An 11,575-nucleotide genomic window follows, 5' to 3' on the forward strand; every position below is an offset into this window, starting at 1 on the left:
TTAACACTAAGCCTTTCTATGGCAAGACATGCTTTTATAGGTTTCTGAATTTAGGTTGGGAAATTACATCATCTAAGTGAAAAATGCTACTTTTATGATTTTTTTCTTCCATAACATTTCTAACCTTTCTTTATGAGTGTATTTCCTCTGGTAAACGATGTCAAAACAATTAACTACAGAAACTACGGCTTGACTATTTTCTGTACCAGGTGCAACATACAGCTGTTTTATTCTAACTAAAGATCCTATCAAGTGATTTTTACATAGAAAAGGCCCTCTTTGAGAAATATTTTACAATATGTTTTAACAAATTTGGTCATCTAGTATACAAGGCCCCTCAGATAAAAATAATCGAATTATAAAAGAATAGAAACCCTGAAAAATAAACATAAATATGACTTTGGATATTAGAGATAAGGACCAGATAAATACCAAAAGTCATCGTAAGAAATTTAGTAAATATACCAGGCTGGATCTATTACATGTCATAGCAAAGTTTCCCTGTGCATCTAGGAGCCTCTGAGTTATACACAATGAACAAATGTGGTTCCTATTTAGGAAGAACCCTGGATCAGGTTATCTTCACTCTAGACCTGGTCTTGCCATTAATTTGCTCTGAGACCCAGAGCACATCATATAATCTCCCTGGATTGTAGTATTCTCATTTGTCCAATTAGTGAGGGCAGCGCTAGATTATCCATAAAGGACCTTCTTACTCTAAAAAAATATGATGCTGCAATTCTGTGATGATCTTGGGTCATTGAGACGAAAAAGTTAGTCTGTGTGTTTAATATACTCGGTTAGAAGAAAAAGATATGTACATCTTTAAAGACTTTAAGAAATACTTATAAATTGAAAAAAACAGTTTTGATGTCTGACAAGAATCTTCCTCTAAGTGTTCCAGAAAGCTTGAATATTATAATCATTAATTTCTCTAATGTTTTTCAAAAATTTAATACTTCAAAAAATTCTAGATGTAAATTAGATTAAGTAAATACATGGGTAAATGTAAATTCATACTCCTGTTTTTTAGTATTATGGAATTTTATTGAGAATTACATTTTTCAATTTTTTAAAGAATTTCCAATGTCAATAATAATTTATTTAATTAGTGCCTTTACTTAATTATGAAATGCACACTTCATAATAAATTCTCCATTTGTTTCAGTCAATATGCATTTTTTTAGAGTAATTTCAAGCTTATGTATTTACAAGAAGAGGAGACTGATTAAAAATATCGCTTTTAGTTTCATTTGTACAATGCAGAATACTACTTCAGTAAGTAACATCTTTCAAATGCTGAGGAATGTCACCATAAATTCCAAAGAGCAGTAAGGAATAAAACACCTTAATTTCCATTTACTTTTTAAGAAATAATTTATTTAGTAAATATTATATTAGTGTTCTGTGTGCATAAAAACTCTCCAATGTTCTGGAATAATAATACTGTCATGTGCCTGGATATGATCAAAGTCTAGCTGGGGATACAGAAACATATGCAACTAGGTGTATGATAATATGCCAAGTACTCTAATAGAAACATGAGGAAAAGGGAATAATTAATTTTGAATGAAAGGCCTCAAGAAAACTTTGCAGAATTGGTAGCATATGAAAAGGATTTTATTACTGGGGAATAGAGAATGGGTATTCGAATAGAATGGTCATGGCAAGACCAGATTATTCATTACAGAATAATGAATAATGAATAATCTGTTTTGAAGAGCATATAATTTTCCTAAGTGAAAGGGTAAGAAACTTAAGAGGAAATTTAAGGACACATTAAGAGAACTCTTTCTATGGTATTATGTATTTAGTAGGGATCCGATTATATAGGTATTATTGTGACATTCTTTTAGAGTAAGATCTCTTAGGAGTGTGAGAGATGCATTAAAAATGAAATGAAATGATCTGACAAAAAACCTGAAACAGATGTCCAGGACTGATAGCTGCAGTATTCTATGAACTGTTCAAAAACATTAGTGCTCTTTCCACTGATGAAATTTTAAATGGCAAACTCCCTTCACTGAACTCTTACATAAATATCTGAAATGTACACTTTTATAATTTACTTGGCCGGGGAGAACAAAACTTTGTCTTCTTTACAACATTACAAATTTTACATTCAAATAAGTTTTAAAAATATCTTTCCTATCTGTCTAATATGTGATGTATGTATTTTTTCTTGATTCCAAAATCATGTTAGTGTAAGAGAATTTAGTTGCTTAAATAAAAAAAGAAAGAAATCGGATTGCTTGCTTTGGCTTACTTGCTGCCTTCAATGTTCTGAGAACAATAATGCAATTAGCTAAAATGTTTATCTACAAAATTTAATTCCTGGGGAGTATCTTCTCAAATTGCCTCTTACAAGTGTAATGGAAGCAAGCAGTTGTTTGTTGGCGTTGTTGCCAAAAATTGTGAATGGCTAGATTTTTATAAATCTTGGTGGTAATGCATGTATAATTATATAAACTCTCCATTGTAAAACTGAATGAAGAATCTAAATTTTGTAGACATACACTTTTTGTTAAGTTGTGTTTCAGTGTTCTCAGCCACAAGTGAAAAAATTCTCAGTATTATTAATCATTCCATACATGAAAATTTTAATAAGTTATTTTTTCATTTCAGTTTAATTTCATCTATGATTAAATACACTGAATTAGCAATATTTTGGGGCTGTCAGTTTCTGACAATGCTCCTGTCATTGTAGTCGTATCAGTAAATATTATATCAGTAATTCCCTGAGATATCAACTTTGAAAAGAATTGCTAATTGGACAAGAGCAGAGGATATGCATTATAAAACCTTTGAAAACTTTGCTTTAATGTATTATGTTATTTCAGGTGCTTTCTCTCTCTGCTGGCCTATTTTCTAGCTGCAGTTAAAACATACTCACTATTACATGTTAATCCTGCACAATAAATATGAGGGTACTTCAAAAAGTTAATGGAAAAATAGAATTAAAAGATAATATGAAACTTCCCATGGACTTTTTGAAGTACTCCTCTATAATAAGAATTTGAAAGTTCTAATAGGTTATTTAATCCATTTGGCAAAATAACAAAATACATTAAAACTTTCATTTTAAAAATAGCCAATTGTAACTCATTTGAAATAGACCAGAAAATGACAAGATATCTGAAAATGTTTTAACTGGCATGGACTTCAATAGAATGCTAAGGAAGAAATTTAATATAAAATAATTTGGAAAACATTGATATAGAGGGATATAGCTCAACTGTTTAGAAAGAGTAACACTGGTAGATTTACTATCTCATCTTGTGAGGGAGCACATTGTGCTAATGCTAATTGACAAATGAGGAATAATGAACTAACAGAGTCCTCACGAAACTAATTGGAGCGTTTTATAGTTATGCAACCATAAGTTGAAAACTACATCTGAATTCAGATCATTTTCAAATTTACTATGCATTTACTATGGCCTATTTTAGCTAAGCAGGGAAAGGATTTATTTGTAAAATGCTACCGAGAGTGTGTCTTTTATCCAGTGTTTGACTTGTTTTCCGTACATACATGTTGTTCTGTGACAAAATTCTTTTAGCTTTATCTATAGCAGAAAGTGAACTTTTAACAAAGTTTAAAATTAATGAAAAATCATTACATTTTTCCCATTATGCATATTCACATTTAATATATTTAGAGTTATAATGTCAGCTCATTTCTGCCATTAATGATGATAAGGTCATTTAAAGAAAAATAAATTATTTACTCCTTTTGATAATACCCTATCAGCCAAAATTGGGTATTTTTGTAAATTTTTATGGGAGTATACATATCAAGTTACATAGTAACACATTTGTTATGTTAATCTGGAAGGTGAGATTTTAATTTTAACTTACATTGTATGGATTATTAACGACTTGACTCAGTTGGCCTGAGATTTGGGCATTTTACCGTTTGAAGGGTTTGGTATCTGACAACACTGTGTAGTATAGGTAAAAATGACCAGTAACCATCACAATTTTGGCTTTCCCAGTCATTGCCTTTTCTGTCATATCCACATTATATTCATCCAAGAGAGAAATCTTTATTATAGGTATTATTAATGTATTATATGTAGTTATTATAAATTTATTATAAATCTAATTTTTTCCAACAAATACATTGATTTATAAATTGACACTAATAACATGTACTTGTATAGTGCTTTGACCATCCTTTTTGGTCCTTCTCACATTCAAATTCATATTCAAATAACATTGGAGGAGTGTCTGTTGTGTTCCAGGTACAATGGAACATATATTATTTTGTAGTTTATTAAATAATTCATTAACCTAGTAAGGAAGATACTATTTTTATTCCCACTGAGGTGAATGAGATTTCAGTAGAATAAAATTTTATATTTCACTACTAGTTTTCTAACATAATAAATATATACTAATAGTATTAAATAATACAAAACAATAACAATAACTCAGTTTCTAGGAGTTCACCTTTATAAAATATATCAATTGTAATGACATTATGTATACTTGTTACAAAATTATATTGTCAGAACTTTTAAACAATGAACTCTCTCTCTTCTTTGCATATTAATATAGCCTTTTTCCTGTTGTTAAAACTTTTTCACTTGTTCTTCTCATTAAAACTTCCTGAATTTCAAAGTAGCTTCACAATCATCCTAGGAAGTAGTAGTGCTTTTATAGAAAAAGAAATTAAGGAACAGCCCAAAGGTGACTGAAGCTGAGTTGCCTTCCATTTCTGTGTCCTGGCCAGTATTAAAAACAATTAGTTAAAAGGATATCCGAAAGGGAAATGGGGCAAACGTGGGATGCGTGGCGAAAATATGGAAACACTTTATCTCCTAAGGTCCTGCTTTTTCAAGCTTGTCAGAGCCTACCTTATTCCCATAGAGCTGCGAACTGAGAATGTCTTTCTAGCTCTCAATCCCTAGTTAGCTTTCTTTATTTCCTTATGAACTTTTCCACTCTCTTTTGCACCACATAGCTAGAACACCAGTGTTCTGAGATGCTAGTTGAGACTAGTCCTGTTCTCTTCCTTGCACTTTCTATGTGTTAAATATGAATACCTCTTTGGGGAAAACTTGAATAAACCATTAAAGTAGTTAATCTCTCACAAAAAGTTTGAAAATATTATCTGGTCTTTTCAGGCTCCCCAGAGTAAGTTGAATCTCTTATCACTAAGAATCACTTCTTCAAAGAAACATTTTAAAGTTTAAATAAAAGATTCCACTTCTTTGTATTTTACTCCCAAGATTGTTTGAGTGTATAGTCGTAGAAAATATAATGGGAAGAGTAATAAAGTGGTCACTGGAGGGCCATGCCTCATGTTTTGAACAGGTAAGTACCTCTGGACTTTGTAAACAGATGCTCTGTTGAAAGTTCTGGAGGGAACCATTCTTATTATTACTTTAGAAGTCTTTATCACACCCAGCCGGCCAGGCTCTGCATGATTAAATAATAAAGTGATGTTGGTTTTGATATATTTTTCTATATCTTGAGAACAAGGTCATTGAACAATGTTTCACTGAAACTGCAGTCCTGAAAATTTGTCAGTGTTCTTAGCATTATGTCCAAGAATTAAGAATAAGAAATAGTTATAATGAATATGATAAAAAGTAATTTAATAGAAAGCGGCCTTTGAAACTCTAAAAATAAATAATATGATGATTTTAATTTTCAATTTTGATGGATTGAAAAAAAAAAAACTGTAGACCCTTACTAAATAGTGGAACTTATTGGAGTAGAACTTAATGGAGTGAAAAATGATAAGCCTTTATAAATTTATTGTCAATAAATGGTACTACAGTCCAACGTGAAGAACATATGAAGTCTTCAGCCAGACTTGGTTAACAAGTTTAATTCATGTTGGTCCTATCAAGCCAATTTAACCTGATTTAGTATTATTTAGTAAAATAATGTTTTCCTTTTTGCCTTTCCTGGCTTCCTTAGGGTTTGCTAACCATTCCACCTTTTTGGCTTCCTCTATTTTATGGAACATCTGGTACAGAACATCATCCTTTACTTTGTGAATTTTTTTTAACATGTTTTACTTCCTTGCTATATACTTCTGAAATAGGAACTGACATATTCAAAGGATCTTTCAAAATCCAATGTTTATTTAAATAACCAGATCGGCTCTGATGTAGAAAACATGTGAACAAAGGATCCTCTTTTTTTTTCTTTTCTTTCCCCTCCTCTTCTCTTTTGGATGTGCTTTTTCTCCTTCCACAAGTGTCTCCTTAATGACCTCCTGCCCCCAAACTCCCACCAAACACCTGCCTCCAAACTCCCACCAAACACATACACCAGTCCCTTTCCCTCCTTCATTCTTTCTAACTGCAAAGGAAAGAATAACTTACACTAGCATTACTTGAATTTATTCACATTTTCTAATTAGAAATAAAAATCCTGAATGGACCATTTATAGGATGGGACAATCTCTTACTTGTAAGGAGAAAATATAAAGACATGGAAATTGTCCATGGAAGCAAACATTACTAAAATTATTATTTATTCAAATGTAAAAAGGGTGTTTGAAGTAAAAATTTCTTACTTCAGTTAATACTTAAATCTTTAGTTATAGATGTGTAAAATTTAAATGAACTGTGTGAAACTCAGAAATAAAGATGATTTAAAAAATATTTTTTCACAGTAGGAATTAATATTAATTAGTAAAAGGCAGTGCTGACTAGTTTAGTCATTATTTTGAATGTTTGTTTTATTGTTGCAGATGTAATGGTAAAAACAGTATTTTCAGTACGAAATAAAATTTTATTTTTTTATTTTTATTAAGTTGTGGCTGAAAGTGTTATTTAGGAAGAGTCAAGTACAGAACCTTGAAATCATGTCATATGACTATATTATGCTTGATTTCAAGATGGTAGTATTACTTAAAGCAAACATTATGTTCTTTTTAATTGAATCATAATTGATTACACATAGTTTGGATATTCAGTGTTCACATATGTTGATCAAATCAGTATTTATTAGTATGTATATTGTTACAAATTGTACTTATTTTTTATGCCCCTTGTCCAATCTCTCCCGATCCCATTCTCCCTCCCTCCTCCCACCACTGATAACCCTAGATTTCTTCTCTCCCTCTGAAAGAGTAATGGTTACTCTGTTGATTTGTTGCCTAGATGATCTGTCCAATGCTAAGAGGTATGTTCAGGTTCCCCAGTATTTTCATACAGAAGATGCTTCTTCTGTCACTCTGGAATGGGCTTTGTGGAGAGAGACATCCTCTTCTTTTCTTTATCTCTGCTGGTGACTCTTCTTGTGTCAATGCACTCCAGTGGCTGGTGGACCATCTGCCTGGTGGTTGTGACGTCTAGCCACTTTCACAGCAGCTGTGGTTGCTGTGGTGGCTGTGGTGGGCCACCAACATGGAGGTGATGTTTTGGCATGCTCCTTGGTGCTGGCAGTGTGCCTGCTTGTGGGTGGGAGTTCTGATCCCTGGCTTGATGCTGCAGGCCCCTGGGCAGGGCTCCAAGGTGCTGGTGGTGTGCCTGTGAAATAAAATTTTAAACATAAATCATGTATCAGACAATAATGTATGAAAAATTATTTAAATTTATCCCTATTTCATCTTTTTAGGTTAATTCCATTAAATTCAAGATCTATTTTACAAATGCTATGTATACTTTTTGTATTCAAGGTATTCAGGAGTAGAGAACAATGTCAAGAAATAGTAAGAGAAATGTCATTCTGCAGTGAATGACTAAGAATGCTAAATGAACATCTAAAACTATTAATACTGTTTATATTGCTAGATTTGTTAAAGTTATCACTTAAGCTTGATGGGCCTCAATTTCTACCCTAAAAGTTGAAAGCATTGGAGAAAGGTCTTCTCTTGACTCTAAATGTTTAATATTTAAAATCTTCCCTCTTGCTCCATAAAGTTCACCTGTTTTCTTTGGGATTTTAGGAGTGGGGAGGAATGCCATTCATGTTGGCTCATAGATGATAAGGTAGACCAGAAGCTCAGTCAGAATGACAGGGTATAATTTCCCAATTTAAATGTTGTGTTGACTAATGCAATAAATTTGTACTTAGTTACAAGTAGAGGGGATGAGTACCAAGACACATGATGAGTGCAACTATGCCCCTGAGACAATATAATTTTCAGCAAATCAAAATAATTCCTCTATTTCCTCAATGGAGTACAGAGAGTTTATCAGCTCCTAACAGAGTACTCATATAAAAAAAAAGGAAGAAAAGGGAAAAGATTCAGTTGAATTTTTATACTTAAGTTAAATAAAAAGGTTTTGCATTTCTTATATCCTCCTGATTAAAATATCTAGAAGGGTTAATTCCATGAAGAGAGCAGTGTAATAATTATAGAAATGAGTATAATTATTACAAGTGTATTTGAGGAATTAAAATGTCATATAGTTTCATTTCTTACCTTTGTATATCAGACCATTGTAAGAAGCTTTTGCTCCAGTTGAACAGGCAAGTGAAATAAATACAGAATTAAAAAAAGAAAACCTCTTATATAAAAAGAAGAAAAACGATATACTTTATTTTTTACAGGTGATGAGAAAGTCAACTAGAAATCATCTCTCTGTTTAAACCAGGCATTTTGTAAAAGAGAACTATCACTATATGTTGTTCTTGAGATTCCCTGTGAATAACTGGCAATGTGAGGCTATAGTAGTCACAGCTCTTTATTCCTTCCAAACCAGTTATTGTGCTGCTAATTAGAATTGGATATTGGTGGTAGTGGAAATGAGGGAGACTATCAATGTTACTTTGTGTTAAATTTTAATCACACAAGTTAGGACATTCAGAATTATGGTTTCCATGGTAACCACAACACTGAGCCCTGTGTGAAGGCATTACAGTGGGGGTCTTTGATTAAAAGAAAGTAAACCAGAAGTGAAACAAAATGCTCCATATGTGCAGCTAAAGTTACTAAAAAAAAAAAAAAAAAAAAAGTCCAGCTCCCTTGTCCTTAATTATATTTCCTTAATAGTATGTCCCGTGTTCATGCAGCACACTGAGTGGACTGTTATAATCCTCATGTGGATGCTCTGTTTTCATTAGATTTTTAAATGATTATTTCATAGCACCTTTTGCATGTTTTGAGTTTATCCAGTTTTTAAATTTTATTTTTTAAAATAACAGCAGGATCTGACTTCAGGGATCTTGTGACAATTCATGTGGAAGAAGGATTTCTTCTCTTACTGATAATGTTTTTGAAAATGTGGTGGCTAAAATTGCAATTCTGGGATTTTTGCCTATAATCTTTCTTTTTGAATATTGGGGTTAAGAAAGCTATTTAAAATTCTACTTTTATTAAGTTACTTTTTATCATCAACATGAAAAGAATCCTAAGTAAGAAATGAGACTGATTAATTCAGGGTATGTAGAGCATTGGATCTGTAAAAGGTTGTAGCACTAAAAAGTAGTTGGGAGTCACTGATCACTGATCACATATAAAATGTATTTGAAGAATATTTTCGAAGAATGCATTTTTGTCAGGAGTGGACATAATAATCATTAAACCATTATGTTGCATTCTTGTCTCATTTTATATAAAATGAAATATACTGAAAAACAATGATGTTTCATACGATTAAATACATATACAAGTGTGACTGAGAAGTGTTTGTGCTGTAGGAATGGAAGAGGCCTGATCAAATATGGAATTTTATTGTGTATTATAGTATTTTATATTGAGCAACTATTAATGGTTGTTGGTATTTTTTTTGTTGTTGGGGGAGGGCAGCTGGCTGGTATGGGGATCCCAATCCTTGACTTATGTGTTATCAGTACCATGCTGTAAGCAAGTGAGCTCTAACCAAGTGGCCAGACATTAAAAAATTAATGTTTTAATTTTGATAAGTTTATTATCATTTAAGTTTATATGTTTCAAGGATCATATGGTATATTGACAATTTTATTGAAAGTAAGTAAAAAATAAGGGCATAACTTTCTACATTTTCATCTCTAAATATAGAAAATGCTAACTAGACTAATATTTCTCATGACATAGTTCAAAAATCCCATAATATATATTCAAGTCAGGTAATGCAGATTCAGTACTTCTCTATTAATACTTAAGCATGGATGAATGCTAGTATTTCATACTTTAAAATCAAACACCATTTTACAGACCATTAATCTATTGAGGGGGGTCAGCATACTTTTTCTGTAAAGAGCCAGATAGTAAACACTTTAGGCTTTGCAGGCCAGGTGGTCTGTCCTAACAGCTCAACTCTACTGTTGTAGTGCAAAGGCAGCTATAGTCAACATGTAAACAAATGAACACTAGCCACATTCTGATAAAATTTCAATAGGCACTGAAATTTGAGATATGTATCATTTTCATGTCATGAAATACTATTTCTTTGACTTTTCTCAAAAATTACTAAATGTGAGAAACATTCTTAGCTCATAAGACATAAAAACAAGCAGTGTGGCAGATTAATCTCATCAGCAGTAGTTTGCCAAACCCTAGTCTATTGGATTTTCTGGTTTTTTTGGGAGGGGGGGGCAGGGTGTTGTTTATTTATTATTTCTTTATTATTTTTTGACATTATCTACTTGCATGACAAAAGTTAGCACTTAAAAACTATGTATTAAAAATTATTTTTCAGAATCATTCTACATGATTTCCCTTTATGGTTTGAATATTTGATAATCCATTCTATTTTGAAATATTAGTACTACCATCTACATGGATTTGATAAGCTCAGTAAGTAGCACCTTTGTTTCACATGTGAGTATTAATCAAGTTGAGAGCTAGACAAGGATTTGGGCAGATCGAGATCAAAATGTTAATAATGTGGTTGGAGAATATAGTTTACATGCATGATTGCAATGGGCTCCCTAATATCACATCCCAGGATTAAGCAGTTTCAAGCACAGTGGAATACCTGCATGCCTCTGGAAGGGTGATGACACTACAAAACCAGAATGTTTCCTTTGTGTGCCTGGCTGCCCAGAGATGTGAGAGAGAAAAGAAACAAGCTGGGTATGTTAGGTTCCTTTCCTGAACTCATCAGTTAAAAGCACCCTTCTTCCTCCAGCACAGTGAAAGAGGCTGGCAAATGCCAGAACATTACATTAAATGCTGTTCTTTCTCATTAAAAAATGAATTCAAGGTAAAGGGAGTCTTTTCGTCCTCTTTTATTTATTGATTGATTCATTCATTTAACACATCTTTTTAGTTACATTATATTGTATTAGTCTGCTTGGGCTGATGTAACAAAATACCATAACAAAATACCTTGTTGAGGTGGCTCAAGCAATAGAAATTTATTTTCTCACAGTTCTGGAGGCTGGAAGTCTCATATCGAGGTACCTGCTAATTTGGTTCCTCGTGAAGGTTCTCTTCCTGGTTAGTGTTTGCTGTCTACTCCCTGTGTCTTCATATAGCCTTCTCTCAGTGTGTGCTCATGATGAGAGAGCTCTCTGGTGTCTCTTCTTATAAGAACACTAATCCTATTGGGTAAGGGCTTCACCCTTGTGACACAATAAGAAATATATATTTGTTCTCTGCCCCAGGTTCCTAATAACATAACTACTAAAACCGTTGGAATCTCTGAAGGGACAAGTATCTTTTTGTCGGCTAATGAGATTAC

This window comes from Cynocephalus volans, chromosome 9 (genome assembly GCF_027409185.1).
Source record: "Cynocephalus volans isolate mCynVol1 chromosome 9, mCynVol1.pri, whole genome shotgun sequence".
In the NCBI taxonomy this organism is placed as follows: domain Eukaryota; kingdom Metazoa; phylum Chordata; class Mammalia; order Dermoptera; family Cynocephalidae; genus Cynocephalus; species Cynocephalus volans.